Genomic DNA, 25,105 nt, shown 5'->3' with positions numbered 1-25,105 from the left:
TCTCATTTGGGCTCACCATATTCTTATTTTGAGTGTGTTTTGAATCTGTCCAACTGCTATTTCTCCTATTCCAATGGCTATATTTGTTCTCCAATGGTCAAATGAAGATGAGGGATTATAAATAGAAAATCTACATTCATCTACAAGTGAGAGAGAGGATAATCTCCAAAAGAGGAGAAAATACAATAATTTTATACTGTAACTTTCATTTCATCTCTATGAACTTTAATTGTTTAAATCCAACTCGTTAGGAGTTTTATCGCACAAAATGCTTTACGCATTTTTTTTTTATTATCTACAAATCATCTATAAATGGTTGTTATACCCATGAGCTTCATTATGAGTGTTTGAGAGAGAAACACTAGAGAGATTTGATAACACCAAAAAGTGGGCTGTTTTGGTGAGTTTGTTTTTTGGGATTTTTGGAACAAAATTATTGTTGTAAAAGTCTTGCAAGTATCCGGTAAACTTGCTGGTGAAAATCTATTAGATGAGTAGTGAAAATACTTGAGGGGGAGCCTTGAGGAGTGGATTTAAACTTGGATGGAAACCGAACCACTATAAATCTTGTGTTTGCCTTCTCTCTCTATCTCTCCTTTATATTTATAATTGTTGCTTTGTCGTGCTTTGACTTGATTTGCTCACACACATTATTGCTCATATTTTATATGTTCATTCTTTTATTTTACTTGAGCAAGTTAATTTTATTGAATTATTTTATTTTAAGTTATATTTACCAACTTAATTTCCCCCCCTCTTGTGTTGTCAACGTGGTGTGACACTACGAAAAAAAGTTCAACCTTGCTCTGTTTGTTACATATATAAGCAAGTTCAAATTAAATTTTTAGGCTTGTTTAATAAACCCAGAAAGAGCTCAACTCTACTTGTTACATATATAAGCGAGTTCAAATTAAATTTTTAGGCTTGTTTAACAAATTCAATAAGAGTTCAACTCTGCTCAGTTTATTACATACATAAACAATGTCAAACCAATCTTTTGAGCTTGTTTAATAAATGAATCACTCAAGGTTCAAGTCAATTTTTTTCTTCATTATTGAGTTTCAAACCAAACTCGAGCATAACTTCATTATTAAGTTTCAAACCAAAATCGTTCATTATTGAGTTTCAAACCAAATTTTATCATTTTTCTTCATTATTAAGTTTCAAACCAAACTTGAATATAATTAATATTAAGGAATTGAGCTGAGCTCAAGCATTAATTAGTATAAATATTCAAGCTCAACTTAAACTTTTCTTTTTTGAGCTAGATAAACAAACCAGTTCAGCTCGGCTCATTTGCCACACTGGCCACTAAGAACTCACAACTACGAACTGAGCTGAGCTCAAGCATTAATTACTATAAATATTCAAGCTCAACTCAAACTTTTCTTTTTTGAGCTTGGTAGACAACGAGCTCAGCTCAGCTCATTTGCCACACTGGCCACTTATAACTAACAACTCAGAGGAATAGGTCAATGGGGGAAGATACAATTTAGCTTTGGGCCAAAGAACACGGGTATTGATTTATCAAAAAACACTGTATTCTATTACAATTACACATAGAAGGCAGTTAGGCTGAAAATCTTTTGTCCAGCTCTGTCGCTCTCTCACATCCTTCTATTTCGATCTCTCTCTATCATACGATTCAAGTGAAGCTTAGCATCAAAAGTTAGTAATACATCTTGAGAATGACAAGCTTGGCATTCCAAATCCTCAATTGAGGCAAGTGGTTGATTCTACAAGTACCACCGCATTGGATGCTTCACAGGTCAGTTTGAATTTCTCCATATTTCCACAGCTTTTGTGACTTCATAGAGACTACTAAACTGGTAGTGAGTAGCAAGTAGAGACTGAAGTTGACAATGTTTAAACTAAAACTAACCTTTCATCCAACTCGACTCTTACTGTCATTGTTCTAATATAAACTCTAAAGGTTACAACACCACAAAAGTTCTGAAACACCATGATTGGAATGTAGAGGGAAAAGGAGAGACGCCAAACAAGAATATATAAGACTCTGAAGAAACACACTACATTAACTACTAGCCATAGTTTCTGCTCACAATTTAACAATTCATCGGAAGCTTCTGTAATTGGGAGTATACATGCAGCTTTCAGCGTACTTCACCAGAATATCAGGTCGAGGGAGATGTGTTGCCAACCCTAGGAAACATTGTGAAAGTCATAAAAATAAACATGCTTAAAGGGGCAATTACAGCAGAGGTAAGACACATGAAGCAACCAAAGGTACACTTACTAACTCACCAAGTTCATATGCTTTAGCAGCCACATTAGCAACAATGTGGCCAGAGATCTTTCTAATATTAGAGAATGGTGGATAGATCAAACCCTTGCCCAAATTCTCTTTTGTTACTTGCTCAGCCAAAGCCTCTGCTGTTACAAAGGAAAGTAGATGATTCAGATACAAAGGTTAACCATTCTATCTATTTGTCGTGCGTATCGCCTAGAATTGCAATTTAATAGGTTTCACCAAAAGTTTTCTGTAGTGCTTCACACATGATTATGGGCAACCCAATGTAAAAAACTTATGTTAAAAGGATATCTAGAGAGGGCAAGATGTACAGAGACTGTTTCAATGACTTGAACCTGCGCCACCAGGGACGCTAATGGCAAATCGTCCTTACAGAACCAGATCACACATCAAGGGAATAAAACAAACACAAGGTGTTTTTTGAGTTTACATTCTATTGGAATCTGAGTAAACATCTCAGAACTTTTTCTAAAGAGTGTCAATTCATAATTTATGACTTGCATAGCTATGTGACCAGGGGAAAGGGAAAAAAATAATAAAGCATAGGTAAAATGAAATAAATTAAAGGAATGAATTCCTTGCTCTTCAATTAGCAAGTAAATTGTATTCAACTTATAATGTATCTAATTATGTAATATGTAGTGCACTTACAGGCTGCCAGAAGCATTTCATCATGTGCACGAATTGCACTAGAGATGACCAAACCCAAACCAAATCTAGGGAAAATATATGCATTATTTGCCTGAATTGATCACTAAAAAACAAAAAAACAAAAGGTGCCATCAAAATCAATTTTTAGTATCCATCTCAGATGTATTAAGTATATAACACCAAAAAACTAGAAGTATAAAGTAATAGAACCTGGCCAGGTAGATAGAGTTTTCCATTGTATTCGACAGGGTCAATTGGACTTCCACTGGCAAAAATTGCATGTCCCTTTTTTAGAGTAGAGAAATTTATTAGTTTTGTATTTAAATCCAATTAGACATTACTTTGCATCAAAACATCAAATTATAGGATAAGAAAAAATGCATAATTTATTTTTACCTGACTCCAGCTGTAAGCTTCTTCAGCTGTGCACTCAGATTGCGAGGTTGGGTTGGAGAGAGCCATAATGAGAGGTTTCTGCATGACATTCATTTAGAATCTTATTATAAAATTTTGGAGAGAGAGAGAGAGAGAGAGAGAGAGAGAGTACCTCATTGAAGGAGGCCATGGCCTCAATCACCTCTTTTGTGAATGTTCTTCCCACTCTAGATGAACCAAATGGACTTCCAAAAGTACACTCACTAACTCACCAAGTTCATATTCTTTAGCAGCTACATCAGCAGCAAATGTGGGCCGAGATCTTTCTGATATTAGAGAATGGTGGATAGATCAAACCCTTGTCGAAGTTCTTTTTTGTTACTTGCCCAGCCAAAGCCTCTGCTGTTACAAAGGAGAGTAGATGGTTTAGATACAAAGGTGAACCATTCTAGCTATTTGTCGTGCCCGTTCGCATAGAAGTAACTTCAATTAAATAGGTTTTGCCAAAAGTTTTCCATTGTGCTTCGCACATGATTATGGGCAGCCTAGTGTATGAAGCTTCTGCTAAAACAGGGATCTAGAGAGGATAAGATGTACATAGTCTTTCTTTCATTTTTGAAGAGACTATGTCTATGACTCAAACCTGTACTACTAGGGATGCTAATGGCAAGCCTTACCATTGAGCCAAATCGCCCTAACAAAACTAGATCACACATCAAGGGAATAAAACAAACACAAGGTGTCATTTAGTTTTGTTAGTAATGGGCGCCCATGTGGCATGACCATTTGAATTTGAATTTGGAATCCTATCCAAATAGGTTTTGAAATTGAATTCAAACCTATTTAGGATAACCACTCAGGATACAGATATTATCTCCATTACTGATATGGATAGATAATAATAACACGTTATATACCTGGTATATGGGTTATGGGTGATTAAGAGAGAAACAACGTATGATCTGAGTTTTACCCATATACTGACTCTCTCCCAAAAACAACGATCAAGTCATTTTGCACTGTGATTTGTGTGGGTGATATTCAATCTGTAATATCACTTCACTGCTGGGTTGGTTTATCAGATTCTGGAAGCACGTGATTTATCCACGAGGTTCTATCATCTAAAGGTATGATCTAAACATTTTATCCGCTGCATGTTTTCTACTTTGATTTACATTGGTATCAGAGCCATTGATGGATATTTTCGTGTTTCCATTAATCATGTGTATATTTTTACATGTGTATGTTTATATTATATACATGAATGTTTGTAAAAAAAAAATAAAAAATCTACTTTGATTAGATTAAGAGCATAAATATTTTTTTATGTTTATTAATGTCTTTTTTCATACCATAAACGGTTTTATTTTGAAAAAAGGAGTCCGGCAGTACAAAAATCGGACCAGAAAGCACCCTGGAAGGCAGCGCGTGGTATGCATGCGCCACCTGACGCCGTGAGCCGCAGCCACGCGCTCCCACGCGCTGCCACGCGCCCACACGCGCCAGACGCCCTACAGACGCGCCTGCACGCGTCAGCGGCGCTGTCCACTCGCACGCCGTCCCCGCCTCGCACGCGCGCCGCGTGCTGGAGCCGAGCACCGAGCCGCGTTTGAGCCGTGCGTCGAGCTGGTTCTGAGCCGCGCCGTTTTCCTCAGGCGGCTTGGCTGGCTTGGCTGCTGTTGCTCTAAGGCTCTGTCTGTTTGTTTTTTAGTTCTGAATTGCGTTAATTGGCCATAATTTATTCGTTATAGCTTTGTTTTAAGCATGGTTGGTACTGTTAGACTCAGAATTAATTTTTCTATATTCTGTAAAATTTTGAAAATTTTACGAAAATAAAAAATATTTTTTCTGTGTTAATAATTCATTTTTTATGCTTTAAAATGATTCTGGTATTGCATAAATAATTTTCTGGGGTTGAAATTTTTATTGTGGACTTCTGAAATGTTTTACTATCTACTGGTAATATTGTCTCAGTTTATCAGTTTCTGGATTTTTTATTTCTAATTTTATGTGTGTTTATTAGTTATTTAAAATTCCAGAATATTTCAGAAAAATTCTAGAAAATTTCAAAATGATGTACACTTTAATTATGGCATAATCTGAATATTGAATACAGCATATTTTTTAGGTTTGTAATATGTTGTAATTAGAGGAGCATGATTATTTATTTATTTATTTATTTGAATTCCATTATTAAATGAATATAGCATGAGTTATTTGTAAATTTACATTAAGATGCTATTGTATGGAATTTATCATGCTTTATGCCATAGTCAGTGGGAGGTTATTCGGTTGAGAGAAATCTTTGTAGATTAACTCCCGAAAACCAATATTTTGCGCATAAATTAAATTAAATTTTGGATAATTGTCACCTGTGGCGCAAGAGATGATTACGAGCATAACGGATTTTCGATCTTGCGACTTGTGTAATATTGTCACTATTTAATTTAGATTTTTGCGGCAAAATTATATTATGCTAATCAAATTAATCCTAATGCGAATTTCTCTCTAAATTGATTTAGCTTATGGAAGTTAATTTGGTTGACCTAGACTTAGTAGAGATGTTCAAATGTGAACAAACTAATCCCATTCTTTAGATGAGCAAAAGTCTTGGAGACTTTAGGTCAAACCTTAATTGAGCCAAAGTAAGGAAACATGACTCAAAGTCGCCGTGGTTTTGGTGCCTTGTTTGGCACAATAAAAACTAATGTGTGCGCTATGGTTAGCGGCATACTACGTAGTTTTGGTTGGCAAGTTTTGGAGTTATGAAATTAGTAAGCCCTCAATAGATCAGTATATGATCTTGACTAATGAGCTGCGCGGATTGACTTTGTAATTTGATTTGTAAATAATGTTACATCATTGGATGAAGTAACATTCAAGAGTCACGTCATACTAGAAATGCGAGCTTAAATAAATTAGTCATTAAGTGTAAGACGAGTAGCCAGTATGAGCAGTGTTTTGCTCTCTACCCAATTATTGGGAGTTGGATGGAGCAAAATTTCATGCACTATAATAGTGTGCGTTGAAATATCACGTGAAGTTAAAAGATTAGCGCTTAGAAGCTGCAAAATCTATTAACACTAAGTGAAAAGATTAGCGCTTAGTAGCTGCAAAATCTATTAACACTAAGTGAAAAGATTAGCGCTTAGTGGCTACAAAATCTATTAGCATTGCCAACTTGTCTAAGTCTGGACACTTACTGTTTCCACACTTGAGTGTGAGACATGAGGAGGGGCTTCTTTGTATGATTCCTTAGTTAGGCTAACGTTTTTTAATAACGTTTAACACTAAGCGCAAACGTTGCGGCATAGTGATGAAAAGGTCAAGGCCGACAAGGTTATTATGACTCTAAGAATTTGACGCATCACTTGTGAGAGCATTGTGTTGAATTAGACTCTTTAGCCTAATTCGCGCTTAAGTTACTTTGGAGCTGTCATAGTTGATAGCTTATTCTCTCCTTCTTGTGGATAGTAGAATTAATTGCAAGTAACTATGAAGCAAGAAATAGATATGGCAAGAGGAGTATCGTCATCTTTCAACTAGATGCAGTAAAGTGTATGGAGAATAAAATTGACTTGAAGGTGCAGGGGATTAGCACTTACTAGTTAAATTTGCGACTTAGGCGCACTTGATATCTCCATGACATCCCTTTTATGATCTAGTGAATATGACTTAGCCGTGAGTCATTACCTAGTTGGGCCTAAACCTTTAAAACTTGTCTTTGAGAACTCACACATTAAGATGATTGAAATTAGTTTATGACATTGGTCATGAACCAGTGGCTTATTATACTTAATCACATTAATGAGATGATGACACGATGGTTTGAGTAGGCCTTCTCGAGCCCACTCGCTTATGACATCCTGCTCTCATGTGAATGTGTAACTTTGTTCGCAATGGGTGTGCACAAGTAAGTAGGAAAGCCGTAGAAGGTCATTTGTATTGGCGCATTTAGTCCACTATGATATTTGTGACTAGATATGTGTGAGGGTATGATAGCTAAGCCTCAATCTCGACACATTTATAGATTACAATACGCATCTGAGTCAAGACTATTTGATCTCCCATAAGTCAAAAGTTTTGAGATGATTTTTGACATTGCACATATGAGGTTGAGATCAATTAGATAACAGCTTTCATGCTTTTAGTTTTGACCAAGGTGGCGAGTATCTATTTGAGTTATTTTTTTAGAAAACTCTGTGAAGAGAGATGGATGCTTAGAAAATTGATTATTCCTAGTACTCAACAACACAATTGTGTAGTAGAGATAAGGAATTAAATATTGTTAATGTTAGGTGGATAATGGCGCAAAATGTTTCCCAATTGGAAATTGCACTAGTTTGTTGCCTATATCCCTAACTAAGTGCCCTCCATATCAGATTTTACATTCCATTTGAGTAATTGGTTAGCGGAGAGCCATCTATGGGCGATCTGTAACCGTTAAGCAGCTTATCTTTATTTTACTTCTCATAAGATTGTGAAGTTCAGACCTAGGGTTCTATAGCACATTATTGTATGCTGTCTTGTAAACACAAAGGGTCGTGTGGCGCATTATTGTATGCGGTCATGCAAACCCTCCAGGTCATGTGCATATAGGTAAGCAGCTTTGTGGTAGTGTAACTAAGTCACATAAAGTTTTATTAGTAAAGGTGACGTAAATAGAGTTTTTGGAACTCTATAAGATGGAGAATTCCACGCATAGCGCTCTATGTAGCCTAGTTGAGAATGGAAAGAAATTTCCAATATCCTAGGGACAGTGGGAGCGATGCGCCTACTAATGGATTACTCCATTAGAGAAAAATACTCTACATTCTTAGTTGCGTGGTAGCGAATGTGAAAATTTTCCACGTCATCACTGGGTGATTGAGAGGGAAACATTCATGATTGCTCCGCAAGATGATAAAGAGCCTAGGATAATGCCAAAGGCTCTAGTCCCCTGTTTTTAGAAAGTGGATCAATGTTGCGCAGTTTAAGACAAAGTCTTTGAGGATTAACCATTTTTATAATTTGGTTGACTTTCTATTATGACACAAAACTGTTATAAAGTTATGCGTAATTTGGATAGTCATTGTTGAGGCATAAGGCTCGCTAGATACCGAATGGTCGCACCATTGAGGAAAGTGTAGACCATGAGAAGACTTCCTCCTGGGGAGTGAGGTTATTTTGACTTAGGCTATGATTGACATAAGTTCGGAACATTAATTTGTGGACATTGTGACCCGATTTTTCATTAGAGAATTGGATAAGTAGATCCGTAAGGATTTACCTTCTGCTTTTATGGTGAAAAGTTAGGAGCGCAAAAAGGTTGCTAGTTCCAATAAATCTTTTACAACCTAAAGCAGTTATCCAAACAGTGGTTCTTAGATTTCGTCAAGCCATGATAGGCCAACGATGATCGATGAAGACCACTGAGGCATGATCAATGGTCCAAAAGAAGTTTTTTCCTTACGTAGTCATTATGAGCCAGGAATTTAAAAGGTTGTCGCCACCTAGGGTGGGCAGTCCTCCATTTTAGATATGATGGACATGGGTGATGTAATTCATATGCTCGGATGTATGATCCTTAGGGATTGTTTTAGGAAAATTCTCGGTTTGTCTTCGATGACTTACATAAGGAATATCCTAGAACGATTCTAGATGCAAAATTGCAAACCCATTGACTTACCTATCGGTAAAAGCCAGAGCCTTAGCTATTGAGTGAATCCTCAGATTGTCTTTGGGAGAAACAGATGACCTATATTCCTTGATCTTTTCTTTGTTGTGGGAGCCTAAAGTACGCTATGTGGGCGTATTCGGCATGATAAGTGTTATCTTTGATAAATGGTTAACTGAGTTGTTTAGACATTGACCTTGCTCATTAGACTGTGGATAAAATGCTTTACTAGAAGCATATTAATTTGCTCCTTGTAAGATTCAATGCGCTAGTTGGGCGCATCTGCGCTAGTTGGGCGCATTAAGAATGAACGCAAATTGGTCACCAAAAATATCTTTAGAGAGGTTATTGCGCAAGAGGTAGTGATCTTAAATCATTTCATGTGAGGCGCACATGGTGGAATCCATTGTATATACTTATCGCAAGAGGTGCTGATATGGCTTATGTTTGGAATCTATAATTGCGCAAGCTGTGGTCATTTTTTTAAATCGATCACTTATTTTGAGATGATGGGATGTTGACACTATTATGGTTTGTGTCATAATGATTAGCAGATGATGATGTCAGCAGGCAAGATTGGCTCACTCACACGAGCAATCGCCCTTGGCGCTTAGGAGCGAGCAAGGTTGAGACTAGTGGTTTATTTTTATTTGGAGCCAAGAGAGGCTTAAATAATCCACTATGCATGTCGCCTTGGTTACAACCAAGATGAGGTCGTGTTAAGGACCAAACATGGATGTTAGTACCCACTTTCCATGTTGTGTCTGTTATGATTAGCCAGATGCGAGATCTCATTTAGCGCCTAGAAGGCGAGCAAATAGAGAATTCGGGTTAGGCGCTAGAAAGCGACTAGACTAATATCTGTACGGTGTATCGAGTATGACATCACTCTTTATGGAAGAGTTACTCCACCGTAGCATGTATTCATACTATATGTGCTTGGCGACCGAGTAATGAGGTGAGAGAATGGATCCCTGCTTCCTCACCGTGTGAGTCTTACATGTCATTATTGATATGACTTTCATTTATGTACCCTTTTGTGACTTTGACTATGTCATAAGGTAAAGGGTTGATGTTCTGCTACTTTGGTATGTTGCCTGCGGTCATGCATGATTCGGCCTTAAAGGACATCACTGGGAAAGCGGTCAATCCTAAACTAAATGGCATGAGTGCAAAGGGAAGATCATCTAGTATTACACCACTGTTGTATATTCACTGCCGGCAACTCATATCGCTCTGTATGAGAGGCGAATTGAGTGTGAATATATTGCAAGAATTGAGAGGGTCAAACATGCTCTTTTTGAGGGATTAGAGATGTTTTTTGGACCGGTGTAATTAGATGGGTCTGGGGTATATGAGACACTATTTCTGTTCTTTTTTTTGGGTTGATGTCTCTATGCTGGCTCATTTTGAGTTTCTAGTATAGAGCTCCCACATGCAGGTGTTCTCAGCAGTCGCACGGTGCAGTGGCTAGTATAAGATTGTTTATTTTTTTGGGAGATTGAGATAGAGATATGGCAGTGTCATGCCAACTCATGTGCGAGTGGGAGATGTTAGTCATGGGCGCCCATGTGGCATGACCATTTGAATTTGAATTTGGAATCCTATCCAAATAGGTTTTGAAATTGAATTCAAACCTATTTAGGATAACCACTCAGGATACAGATATTATCTCCATTACTGATATGGATAGATAATAATAACACGTTATATACCTGGTATATGGGTTATGGGTGATTAAGAGAGAAACAACGTATGATTTGAGTTTTACCCATATACTGACTCTCTCCCAAAAATAACAGTCAAGTCATTTTGCACTGTGATTTGTGTGGGTGATATTCAATCTATAATATCACTTCACTGCTGGGTTGGTTTATCAGATTCTGGAAGCACGTGATTTATCCACGAGGTTCTATCATCTAAAGGTATGATCTAAACATTTTATCCGCTGCATGTTTTCTACTTTGATTTACAAGTTTACATTCTATTGGAATCTGAGTAAACATCTCAAAACTTTTTCTAAGAGTTTATTCATTATTGATGCCCTATATAGATATGTGACCAAAGGAAATGGAAAAAAAAAATAAAGCAAAGTAAAATGAAATAAAATAAAGGAAAGAATTCCTTTCTCTTTAATTAGCAAGTAAATTGTATTCAGCTTATAATATATCTAATTATGTTATATGTCGTGTACTTACAGGCTGCCAGAAGCATTTCATCATGTACACGAATTGCACCAGAGATGATCAAACCTAAACCGAATCCAGGGAAAATATATGCATTATTTGCCTGAATGGATTACAAAAGAAAAAAGAAAGAAGAAAAGGCCATCAAAATCAGTTTTTAGTATCCATCTCAGATGTATTAAGGATTTTACACCAAAAAACTAGAAGTACAAAGTAAAAGACCCTGGCCAGGTACAAGACTTCGCCGTTGTATTCCATAGGGTCAAATGGACTTCCACTGGCAAAAATTGCATGTCCCTTTTTTTCAGAACAAAGAAATTTATTAGTTTTGTATTTAAATCCAATCAAACATTACTTTACATTAAAGCATCAAATTATAGGATAAGAAAAAATACATAATTTATATTTACCTAACTCCAGGTGTAAGCTTCTTCAGCTGTGCACACAGATTGTGAGGTTGGGTTGGAGAGAGCCATAATGAGAGGTTTCTGCATGTCATTCATTTAAAGTCTTGCAAGAAAATTTTGTATAGAGAGAGAGAGAGAGAGAGAGAGTAGCTCATTGAAGGAGGCCATGGCCTTGATCACCTCTTTTGTGAATGTTCTTTCCACTCCAGATTAACCAATTAGAACTGTTGGCTTGATAGCCTGATGACATTTGAAAATGAAATAGAGTCCAATAATCACTAAGAACTATCTTCTTATAATAAAATATAGACACAAAGGGAATGCATCAAACCTTGACAGCATCTAAAAGATCCTTAACGGGTTCACGTTCGGGAGCCCAAGGTTATGATTAATCCCTGCAATAGAAATCACATGCTATGATTAATGCAAGACAGAAGTGCCAAAAAAGGTAAAAATGGAAACAAAATAAAAATATGAACAGTCATGATCGACTAAATGTCCATCATTTAGCAAGGAACGTTCACTAGACTTTTACCTACCTTTGAGTCCACAAGCCAAATCTTCTTTGCATCTCTTCCAAAGGAGCTTTGGTTTATAACAGACGAATAAAATAAGAGAATCACCAAGCAATCGTGAGAATATATATTGTATATATGGTATGATTGTGTAAAAATAGGAATCTTTGTATTTCCTTTTTCATTTAGGCTATATAAATCGATGACCTCTTTGTAAACAACACACAATTGAATATACGAATTCTTTTAGAATAGTTACATGGTATCAGAGCCCTGTTCGTAACCTTAGTGTCACCTTCTGAATATTATAATTCTATAACCCTTGTTTTATTATAATTTTGGACACTAAAACCCAAGCTATCAAGTGCAAACTCACTAGTAACAATTATGCCTATTGAGCCAATGTTATGAAAAACTTCTTTCTTGGTCAAAAAAAATGGGGATATATTTCTGGTTCTGTTCCTCAGCCATTGGACTCGAAGGCGGAAGGATATCTGACTTCCTGTGATACTTGGGATTGTGATAATGCCTAAGTTCTGACCTGGTTTCATAATTTTGTGGATGACTGTATTGGAATGATGTTTTCTAAATATAGTACTGCCAAGGAGGTGTGGATTATTTACTGGGTGTTTATCAGCAGTCCAACTTTGCCAAGCGGTATGAGTTGGAAATAGCTATTCAGAGTGCTCATCAACGAGATCAGACTATTCAGGATTTCTATATTGAGATGACAAGTCTCTAGGATCAATTGGCTCTCATGGAACCATCCAGCCTCAAGGTATTAGACACTTATGTTGAGTTTCGAGAACAGGGTCATTTAGTGTAGTTCTTAACGTCTCTTTCCCCCCAATGTGAGGCTATCCGTGGTGGCATCCTTCGTCGGTCTCCTCTTCCCTCTGTGGATGCTATTGTTCGTGAGCTCCTCTTCGAGGAAACCCATCTTAAGACGGCCAGCCAGCCTCTCTCTCCATCTATCTTCTTGGCTCCTACTCAGCCTCCTCCGCTGTCAAACCCCTCTCATCAGCTTCAGGTCACTGCAGAGCCCAAGAAAGGGCCACTAGCCTCTGATGAGTGTGCTTTTTGTCATCAGAAGGGACATTGGAAGTACAATTGTCCCAAGAAGGGTCGTCAGTCTGCTCAGTCTTCTCAGGAGTCTCAGCCACAGTTCTGAGGTCCTGCTTCGAGTACTGTTTGCCCTCCTACTGCTTATATTGCTTCTACTCCAGCTTTTGATCCTGACTTGGCGTCCTTGAGTGGCCAGATTGCCCAACTTCATCTGCCTCTGCTCTTACCTCTCGTCATTCAGGTTTTCTTGGGCCCTCTTCAAGTATTTCTTCCTCTGTCTGACTTTTTGATTCTAGTGCCTCTCATCATATGACTCCTCACATTCCTTACTCCAAAACTAATGGGTTTGGTATGCCTGTCTTATCTATTGGGTCTGTCTTATCCTCTGCCATGTCTATTGTTACCATTTCCTATGTTCTTTATGTTCCTCAATTGTCTGTTAGCTTACTTTCTATTAGTCAGCTTGATGCTTTTGGTTTTGATGTTATCTTTTCTTCTTTTGTCTGTTGTGTGCAGGATCGGGTGTCCAAGAAGCAGATTGGGACCGGCTGTAGAGTTGGAGATCTCTATGTGGTGGAAAGTCTGCATCTTCCTTTTTCTATCTCCCCCGTTGCACTTTTATCTTTTCAGTTAGATTCTCAGTCGAGTCAGTTTTATTTGTGGCATTCTCGCTTAGGTCATTTGTCTATTGACCGCTTGCGGTCTTTAGCTCAGTCAGGATTGTTAGGTAAAGTTTCTCCTAGTCAAATTAATGAATGTTGAGGATGTAAATTTGCTAAAATGACAACTTTACCTTTTAATAACAATACTTTTATTTCTGCTTCCCCCTTTTCTCTTGTACATACTGATGTCTGGGGCCCTTCTCCCGTTCTCACTAAAGGGGGTTTTGCGTACTATGTGTCCTTTGTTGATGATTGTAGCCATTATATCTGGAATTATCTTATGGCTCATAAATCTAACTTCTACCAGATATATCGTACCTTTCTGTCTATGATCACTACATAGTTTGGGGCCACAATTAAAATACTTCGGTATCACTTGGGTGGGAAATACTTCAAAACTGAATTATGTGAGTATTTGGCTCTATTGGGTACCATTCACCAAACCTCCTGTACTGATACCCCTGTCCAAAATGGTCGTGCTGAGCGTAAACACCGTTACCTCCTTGAGACGGCTCGATCTCTCCTTCTTTCTGCCTTTGTTCCGGCACCATTTTGGGATGAGACAGTTCTTACCGTGGCTTTCCTCCTTAATCGCATGCCGACTTCCCTACTCTCCAGTCAATCCCCTTATAAAGCTATATATTCCCAACCTCTCAATTATTCCCTCATACATGTCTTTGGGTCTACTTGTTTTGTCTTCCTTCCTCGTAAAGATAAGACCAAACTTAGTGCCCAGTCTGTCTTGTGCGTCTTTTTAGGTTACAGTCTTACTCAGAAAGGCTACCGTTGCTATGACCCTATCTCTCGTCGCCTTTATGTCTCCCGTCATGTTGCCTTTCTCGAACGTCTATCTTACTTTCAGCTTCCCCCTCTCACTGCTCCTGTTTCCAAAGAAGATTTGGTTCACATTGACCCATTTTCTTCTGAGGTCCCGTCTGATGAGTACATCTCCATTGTTCCTCCTGAGGCCATTCATACTCTATCTGCGTCACCCATAGCTCTTTCTCCTCCTTCAGTTACTTCTTCCCCTCCGTTGTTGGTCTATTCTTGTCGCCAGGCTCCCCCACCACCAGTTGTCTCTACTCTCGTTACTGCTCCTTCTGCTTTTGACGACTCTGATCCTGCTATGCACTGATATTCTACTTGTGAGCATCGTCCTCCAAACAGGTTAGGTTGGTCTAATACATGTTTTTTTTTGCTTCCTATCGTAGTTTTTTGTCTGTTATTCATTCTTTTTCAGAACCACAGTCTTACACGGAGGCCTGTCAGGATCCTAATTGGGTTCAAGCTATAGAGGATGAGTTGTTTGCCTTACAGAAGACAAACACTTGGGAGTTGGTTCCTTGGCCTGCTGGCAAGAATCTAGTTGGTTGCCAATGGGTCTATAAAGGCAAGACTCATTCTGATGGTTCTCTCGAGCGCTACAAAGCTCGCTTGGTTGCCAAGGATTTCTCACAGGAGTATGGTATTGATTATGAGGAGACATTTGCCCCGGTTGCCAAGATGACTACTGTCCATACCTTGATTTCTATTGCTGCTATTTGACATTGGCCTCTCTATCAATAGACGTTAAGAATGCTTTTCTTGATGGTCATCTCACCGAGGAGGTCTACATCCATCCTCTTGCTCTTCTGCACTCCTTTGGGCAGGTTTGTCATCTTCGGCATGCTCTGTATGGTTTGAAGTAGTCTCCTCGTGCTTGGTATGATCGTTTTCAGACTGCTGTTACCGAGCTTGGGTTTCATCCTTCTGCTTCCGACTCTGCTTTGTTTCTAAGATATACGTTGGCTAGTTTTGTTGCTCTCCTACTTTATGTGGATGAAATGATCATCGCTGGATCTGACTCTTCTGCTATCTCTGAGATCAAGCAGCATCTCTTCCGCACCTTCAAAATGAAGGATCTAGGTCCATTGCGGTATTTTCTTAGTATTGAGGTTGCCTCTTTTCCAAAGGGCTATTTTCTGTCTCAGGCCAAGTATGCTAATGAGGTTATTCAACGTGCTGGTCTTACTGATACACAGGTTTCTGATACACCTATTGAGCTTAATGTGAAGCTTAACTCTACTGATGGTGTCCCTCTGGATGATCCCACGTTCTATTGCGAGCTGGTGGGTTGTTTAGTTTATTTAACTGTCACTCGCTCTAATCTTGCTTATGTTGTTCATGTGGTTAGTCAGTTCGTTTCTGCTCCTCGTTCTATCCATTGGGCTACTTTGGTTTGCATTCTTCGCTATCTCCAAGGTACCATCTTTCAGGGCTTGCTGTTGTCCTCTACTTCCTCCTTAGACCTGGTCGCCTATGCTGATTCTGATTGGGCTGGTGATGTTAATAATCTCAAGTCAACCTCTGGTTTCTATATGTTTCTTGGCGATTCCTTGATCTCTTGGAAAAGCAAGAAAAAAGCTGTTGTTGGTCGCTCTACTGCCGAAGTTGTGTACCGTGCTATGGCTCATGCTACTACTGAGCTTGTTTGGCTTCGTTGTCTTCTCTCTGATTTGGGTGTACCTCAGTCTACTCCGACCTCCCTCTGTTGTGACAACTGCAGTGCAATTCAGATTGCCTACAATACTGTCTTCCATGAATTGATGGAACACATTGAGATTGATTGTCACTTTGTCTGACAGCATCTGCAGTCTAGCTCTATCTTGCTTTCTTTTGTCTCCTTGACTTTGCAACTTGCGGACTTCTTCACCAAGACTCACACTGCCACTCGGTTTCAGTTTCTTCTTAGCAAACTCTCAGTGTTTTCTGCTAAAACACCTTGAGTTTGAGCGGGGGTGTGAGAATATTTATTGTATATATGGCATGATTGTGTAAAAATAGGAATCTTTGTATTTCCTTTTTCAGTCCTAGGTTTAGGCTATATAAATTGATGACCTCTTTGTAAACAATACACAATTGAATATACAAATTCTTTTAGAATACTTACAGCAACCACACAGAGGGTTGCTCTAGACATACTTTAAGAAATAACCTGAAGATAAAGTCCACATGGAAGCAAATGATTACCTGTTTTGACATCTCAAGAGCTATAAGTTCTGCTATTCCAGTTCCAGCCTACAATTCAGAGGACTAGAATGAGATAGATAAAAATAAATTTGATTATGCATTCTTCTGTTGATGACCGATGCTTGATGATCTAGAAGTAGGCTGCTGGAAAGGAATGACAAAATAAGAACTTGAAAATTAAAACTGCCTAACCAAAAAGATCCTCCCCCCCCCTCTCTCTCTCACTTTGTAACAACCCACATTTTTGTCCTAGTCATGTTGCATGCATTTATATGTTTTTCCATGTTAAGATTGCTGTAGCAACCCATATTCATGTTATAGTCATGCTCATGTTCACTTACACAACTTTGCCTTGCTAAGTTTGCATCCCTGAATCTTGTCTTGCTTTGTGTTTATGTGATTTGTCTAAGTGTTGCTTGCATGCTTTGCCCCTTCCCTGTTATGTTAGCCGAAGTTATGCCAAGCCTAGGTCATGTTACGCCTAGATCATTCCAAGCCGAGGTCATCTTCAGTCTAGAAGTATCTTGGAACCCCTTCGTTTGACCTCCACCTTTGCTTTGACATATTGGCCGAGATGTCATTATCTAGGCCGAGGTGTAAATCACCAAGGTCGAGATGTGTATTATCTAGGCCGAGATGTTACCTTTGCACCTGAGTGATCTTGTCCTGGAGTGGTATGACCTAGACCGAGGTGTGGCACATCTAGGCCAAGGTGTGGCATAGCTTAGTCAAGTGTTGTCCTTCCTAGCCGAGGTCATTGTCACCTTAGTTGCCGAAGCCTTGTCCTTAGCCGATGTCACCACTTGCCGGAGTGCCATACCGAGTAGCTTGTTAGATACCCTTTGTCATAGTCTTGTCTTGTCAATCTATCCCCTTTTTGAGGAGAACCAACCAGCCGCTGCCACGTGTCCGAGCTGAGAGTTAAGTCAGCCGTTAGAGAGAGAGAACCCATCATTTTGTGGTATACTTGTTTTGAAGAGAAGAGAGAGAAGCTTTAGGAGAGGAAGAAGAGTTCTTGAGAGAGAGTGGATTTCTAAGCTTGATCCGTAGAGATCGAACTGTTAGATCGGCGTTCTAAGGTTAGATTCTTGATCTGCTCATGTTTTTCTTTATGTTCATGTTATTGCATTGCATGATTGAATATGATTTGTGAGCCATGCATTGCTTTGAAGTTCGGTTTTAGAAAGAGAGAATAGCATTCATGTGTTCTTCAAGAAAAGTCATGTTTTGATCCGAAGGCTCACGCCTAGATCCATGTTTTTGTGTTTGTTTTCGCATGATTTTCAAGTATGGGTACCCAGGTCCATGTTTTCGAGCTCATAGCATGAAATTTCAGATTTTGTAACAAAGAAGTTATGATTTTAGCATCCATGTTCTTCATGATCTTCATGTTCATGTTCTTCATGTTCTTCATGGGTGGAAACCCAGATCTCCAGACCTCACTTCCCGAGGTGTAGTCGCCGAGATCACTCTTACCTAGACCTCACACTTAGGCCAAGCATCGTATCTCACCTTGGCCTACCTTGTATGACCACTTACACCTTTAGTTTGCCTTGTGCGCACCTCGGCATGCAGCCGCATGCCGAAGCCTAGGTAGCCACACCTCGGCCAAAAGGTGTGGGACCTCGTCAAAGACCTGGTTGGTACCCAGCATGTCTTCCTGACATGTAAAACTGTGATTTGACTTCCAGCATGTTTTCCGAGATCATTTGCATGCATGTAAGACTTGTTTTGAGATGTATGTTCAGTAGATTTTGCCATGTGTTTGTAGGACTTGGACCTTTGCCCTAACCCCGACGTCCCAAGAACTAAGTGAGTGGTATTTTTAATAAAGTTATGTTCTTAAGGTTTTGATAAAGCTTTGCCTCGTTTTGATAAAAGTATTTGTTAAGCATGAATGATATCCCTATTTTATGTATCAAGTATAAGCTTCGTTTTGAATGGCAATGTATCAAGTAAGCTTTGTTTTGACGACGTTTTCGGAAAGTCCCTCATGCTGGAGGACTCTAAACTTTCGCAGCACCCTTGATTTGTACCCAAGTGTTAAAGGGCTACGGGCTCTTGTAACATAGGTCCCTTGTGCTGGAGGACTCTAAACTTGAGCAGCACCCAAGTGTTAAAGGGCTACGGGCTCTTGTAACATAGGTCCCTTGTGCTGGAGGACTCTAAACTTGAGCAGCACCCAAGTGTTAAAGGGCTACGGGCTCTTGTAACATAGGTCCCTTGTGCTGGAGGACTCTAAACTTGAGCAGCACCCAAGTGTTAAAGGGCTACGGGCTCTTGCTTGGTCTTGTTTTGCCACTGGCGGTTTACCGCGTGGGTCTTGTAAGTAAGTAAGTAAGTTTTGAAGGACCAAGGTTATGCCGAGGTTATGTTATAAGATTTGACGCATGTGAAGTATGTAAGTTTTGTAAGATCAAGTTTGATGAACAAGATTTATCTCATGTTTTGTACAAGCTATGATAAGTATAGTTTTGACAAAGATATATATTATGTAATGTTTTGAAAGACCTCGGGAATCATTCATTTAACCCCTTTATTACTTATACCATTCACTGAGTATCCAAGCTCACCCTCCCTATGTATATATGTAGGTAACAAGCAAGAAGTCGGCTACGCCGAGATGTGTGTTTTGTATGCATGTTATGCCGGCTGTAAGGACGTCGGCAATTCTGAAGATTATATTTCATGATTTGTGGCTCAAGTATTTTTGTTATGTTGCCAAATTTTGAAGCTTATGTATTTCGAACATGTCGGCTCGAGAAGCCTTTTATCAAGATGTAACATGTATTTTGTACTTTATCTTATTTGTTTTCAAGTTTTAAAGCTATGTAAAGATGTATGCCATTTTATTTGACTTATGCACTACTCTTATGGACCACTTGTATTTTAGATTATTGCTTCCGCACTTGTGGGCCCCCTACATCTATACTCTGATTGTGTGTGAATTTTCGAAGTTGGCCTTCGGTAATCACGGATTACTGGCCATCACGGCATCAAACTACTAGGGGCGGTTTGGGGTCGTGACAGAAATGGTATCAGAGCACAAGATCCTTATAGTACGTTATCACACACTTTGAGTCCTGAAGAGCATAGGATGTCCCTTAGAATGATTTTAGGATTGCATTATTTTGCTTGCTACTTGACAAGGTGTGCATCATCTTAGCATGAGCATTTGTTGCATCGGCATGATCATGTTCACTTGCATGCATGTTCATTGTTCGTTTTGCTCTAAGAGTCACATCCTGCATACCCCAGCATCATGAGAAGAGGTAGACCCCTAGTTGGCCGAGATCAATCCGAGGACAGAATAGACAGATTGGAAAGATTGGTTGAAAGTTTGGCCGATGAATTAAGGCAAGCGAGACAGCAGAACACCGATACCACCTCCACCCAGGCCGAGCAGACAGGTGGCCGACATGTAGTTCCACCACCGCCAGTACCACAAGTGCCTCCACAGCCAGCTTTGTATGGAGATGACACATTGACCCTGATCAGAGAATTCAAGAAGATGAAACCGCCGAAGTTCCAGGGAGGTATAGAACCGATGAAGGCAGAAGCATGGGTTCTCGAGATGGAGAAGTTGTTCGAGGTTTTTCCCAACACTGACGCTCAGAAGGTATCCTTAGCGGCATTCACATTGGAAGACGACGCTCGTAGATGGTGGATGATGATCCGAGAAGGTAATAGACCAGATTTTTGGAGCTGTTCTATGACAAGCACTTTCCACTCAGTGTCCGAGATCGCAAGACTACAGAATTCCAGATGTTGACACAGGGTAGCAAAACAGTGGCAGAGTATGATCGTGCGTTCACTGAGTTGGCAAGGTATGCACCTCACATGGTCGGCAACGAATACATGAAAGCTAAGAAGTTTGAGAGTGGACTTCGAGGGCCGATACAAGATCAGGTTAATTTACTCGACATGCCGACGTATGCTGGAGTATTAGATAAAGCCATCCTTGCAGAAGCCAACCTGAACAGAAGTCAAAGTTCAAGGAAGAATCAGAGGAAGAGGCAGACCTACGACAACTGCGAAGAAGAGGCAGACCCGAATGATGTTGAGGAGAAGACAGAGGAGGATAGTCCCAACAGCGCGAATCCGGAAGGTAACACCAGGCCGACATATGCGAGTTGCGGGAAGCTACATTTTGGGGTTTGTCTTCGGGCGACTGGAGCATGTTTCGGATGCGGTGAGAGAGGTCATCGTATTAAGGATTGTCCCAAGATAAAGGCTAGAGGGGATAAACAGGGATGAGAACTTGACATCACGAGGCGTTTTGGGAGCAAGGTAAGTGAAGTTTGGGGACCAAACTCCTTTAAGGGGGGAAGGATGTAACAACTCACATTTTTGTCCTAGTCATGTTGCATGCATTTATATGTTTTGCCATGTTAAGATTGCTGTAGCAACCCATATTCATGTTGTAGTCATGCTCATGTTCACTTACACAACTTTGCCTTGCTAAGTTTGCATCCCTGAATCTTGTCTTGCTTTGTGTTTATGTGATTTGTCTAAGTGTTGCTTGCATGCTTTGCCCCTTCCCTGTTATGTTAGCCGAAGTTATGCCAAGCCTAGGTCATGTTACGCCTAGATCATTCCAAGTCGAGGTCATCTTCAGTCTAGAAGTATCTTGGAACCCCTTCGTTTGACCTCCACCTTTGCTTTGACATATTGGCCGAGATGTCATTATCTAGGTTGAGGTGTGAATCACCAAGGCCGAGATGTGTATTATCTAGGCCGAGATGTTACCTTTGCACCTGAGTGATCTTGTCCTGGAGTGGTATGACCTAGACCGAGATGTGGCACATCTAGGCCAAGGTATGGCACAGCTTAGTCAAGTGTTGTCCTTCCTAGCCGAGGTCATTGTCACCTTAGTTGCCGAAGCCTTGTCCTTAGCCGATGTCACCACTTGCCGGAGTGCCATACCGAGTAGCTTGTTAGATACGCTTTGTCATAGTCTTGTCTTGTCAATCTATCCCCTTTTTTAGGAGAACCAACCAGCCACTGCCACGTGGCCGAGCTGAGAGTTAAGTCAGCCGTTAGAGAGAGAGAACCCATCATTTTGTGGTATACTTGTTTTGAAGAGAAGAGAGAGAAGCTCTAGGAGAGGAAGAAGAGTTCTTGAGAGAGAGTGGATTTCTAAGCTTGATCCCTAGAGATCGAACCGTTAGATCCGCGTTCTAAGGTTAGATTCTTGATCTGCTCATGTTGTTCTTTATGTTCATGTTATTGCATTGCATGATTGACTATGATTTGTGAGCCATGTATTGCTTTGAAGTTCAGTTTTAGAAAGAGAGAATAGCATTCATGTGTTCTTCAAGAAAAGTCATGTTTTGATCCGAAGGCTCACGCCTAGATCCATGTTTTTGTGTTTGTTTTCGCATGATTTTCAAGTATGGGTACCCAGGTTCATGTTTTCGAGCTCATAGCATGAAATTTCAGATTTTGTAACAAAGAAGTTATGATTTTAGCATCCATGTTCTTCATGATCTTCATGTTCTTCACGGGTGGAAACCCAGATCTCCGGACCTCACTTCCCGAGGTGTAGTCGCCGAGATCACTCTTACCTAGACCTCACACTTAGGCCAAGCATCGTATCTCACCTTGGCCTACCTTGCATGATCACTTACACCTTTAGTTTGCCTTGTGCGCACCTCGGCATGCAGCCGCATGCCGAAGCCTAGGTAGCCACACCTCGGCCAGAAGGTGTGGGACCTCGTCAAAGACCTGGTTGGTACCCAGCATGTCTTCCTGACATGTAAAACTGTGATTTGACTTCCAGCATGTTTTCCGAGATCATTTGCATGCATGTAAGACTTGTTTTGAGATGTATGTTCAGTAGATTTTGCCATGTGTTTGTAGGACTTGGACCTTTGCCCTAACCCCGACGTCCCAAGAACTAAGTGAGTGGTATTTTTAATAAAGTTATGTTCTTAAGGTTTTGATAAAGCTTTGCCTCGTTTTGATAAAAGTATTTGTTAAGCATGAATGATATCCCTATTTTATGTATCATGTATAAGCTTCGTTTTGAATGGCAATGTATCAAGTAAGCTTTGTTTTGACGACGTTTTCGGAAAGTCCCTCGTGCTGGAGAAGGACTCTAAACTTTCGCAGCACCCTTGATTTGTACCCAAGTGTTAAAGGGCTACGGGCTCTTGTAACATAGGTCCCTTGTGCTGGAGGACTCTAAACTTGAGCAGCACCCAACTGTTAAAGGGCTACGGGCTCTTGTAACATAGGTCCCTTGTGCTGGAGGACTCTAAACTTGAGCAGCACCCAAGTGTTAAAGGGCTACGGGCTCTTGTAACATAGGTCCCTTGTGCTGGAGGACTCTAAACTTGCGCAGCACCCAAGTGTTAAAGGGCTACGGGCTCTTGCTTGGTCTTGTTTGCCACCGACGGTTTACCGCGTGGGTCTTGTAAGTAAGTAAGTAAGTTTTGAAGGACCAAGGTTATGCCGAGGTTATGTTATAAGATTTGACGCATGTGAAGTATATAAGTTTTGCAAGATCAAGTTTGATGAACAAGATTTATCTCATGTTTTGTACAAGCTATGATAAGTATGGTTTTGACAAAGATATATATTATGTAATGTTTTGAAAGACCTTGGGAATCATTCATTTAACCCCTTTATTACTTATACCATTCACTGAGTATCCAAGCTCACCCTCCCTATGTATATATGTAGGTAATAAGCAAGAAGTCGGCTAAGCCGAGATGTGTGTTTTGTATGCATGTTATGCCGGCTGTAAGGACGTCGGCAATTCTGAAGATTATGTTTCATGATTTGTGGCTCAAGTGTTTTTGTTATGTCGTCAATTTTTGAAGCTTATGTATTTCGAACATGTCGGCTCGAGAAGCCTTTTATCAAGATGTAACATGTATTTTGTACTTTATCTTATTTGTTTTCAAGTTTTAAAGTTATGTAAAGATGTATGCCATTTCATTTGACCTATGCACTGCTCTTATGGACCACTTGTATTTTAGATTATTGCTTCCGCACTTGTGAGCCCCCTACATCTATACTCTGATTGTGTGTGAATTTTAGAAGTTGGCCTTCGGTAATCACGGATTACTGGCCATCACGGCATCAAACTACTAGGGGCGGTTTGGGATCGTGACACTCTCTCTCTCTCTTTTGACTACGGGCGGGGGGCAGAGGGGGGGGAGTGAAATGCAAGACTATCATTATGCTCAAAACTGGGACTATTGAAAAACAATTAGAATGAATGAGGCCTCAATATGAGTGAGAGAGGGAATTCTTCTGCACGAGCCTGTAGAGAGTAAATAGGTCTATAGTGTGAATACATTAATAAGTTTCCACTGAAGTTATTAGCTGCCTAATATTTCGACCTGCGCTGTCCCATGCTCCATATATTTAGTTTTTGATTTTCCTCAGAATGCCAAAATATAGATGAGATGAAAGAAGTAAAGCAGCAATTAGATTCTTACTTCCCCAGCACCAAAAAATAAAAATGTGTGCTCAGCCAAGGTACCGCCAACTACTTCAGTACTGCAATAAGACCTGCAAGAACCACAGATGCTGTCCCCTGCAAAATTTAGACAACAACACAGGATTCCAAACCTGGATATCACCATGTTGCCATATACCTGGATATCATCACTGAAGAGAAGATGAGTAGAACCATATTTCTCTAGCAGCTCAAAAGCATTGTGGTTTGCAAAATCTACAAACTGTAAAGTGATGGTAAGAAATCAAACCAATATTAGAACTGCATTAACAAGATTAAGCTTTGAAAATATTCAAACTAAAGCTGCAATCCAAACATGGTATAAAAAAATTTCTTAAGAATTTGTCTAGTTGAAAAAATTAGGGGTTTTTTTTTTTTTTTTTTGGATTTCTAAACTTTCAGATTCATATTTTCTTTTTAGCTTGTGTGTCCGAAGACAGATATATAGAAGCTCCCACTGTAATAAAGAAATAAAATACTTTTGAGGGCATTTTGATCATTGAAATGAAGGGTAAAAAAGTCAATTTGAACATCTATAAGGAAAATTCTATTTCCACACACGTAACACTTAATGAAACTTTATTTTAATGACGATTATACCCTAAAATAAAATGACTATAATGGACGTCAAAATACACCTTTAATATTCTATTTCAATTTTCTTTATGTACATCTTTTTAAAACAAAAAAAAATCTCAGAATTTTCAAAAGGAAAACCTTTGGCTAGGTCACATTAAATGTGGATGTAGATGGAAACTGCTTCATACCCATTTCTACACACTCCTCTCATCAACAATTGCAAATTCCATGAATTCCCCCAAAACCATTTCCATTTT

The 25,105-nt window shown here is 39.6% G+C and overlaps 1 pseudogene; it reads right to left on the bottom strand.

Moving 5' to 3' along the window:
* Positions 1-1,535: 1,535 nt before the first annotated feature.
* Positions 1,536-25,040, bottom strand: LOC114280953 (NADP-dependent malic enzyme-like; annotated as a pseudogene).
* Between the last annotated feature and the right edge of the window lie 65 nt (positions 25,041-25,105).

Source organism: Camellia sinensis, chromosome 13 (genome assembly GCF_055761805.1).
Source record: "Camellia sinensis isolate YWXY chromosome 13, ASM5576180v1, whole genome shotgun sequence".
Lineage (NCBI taxonomy): Eukaryota > Viridiplantae > Streptophyta > Magnoliopsida > Ericales > Theaceae > Camellia > Camellia sinensis.
The sequence above is the reverse complement of the archived record's forward strand: the minus strand, read 5'-3'. Positions and strand labels throughout refer to the sequence as shown.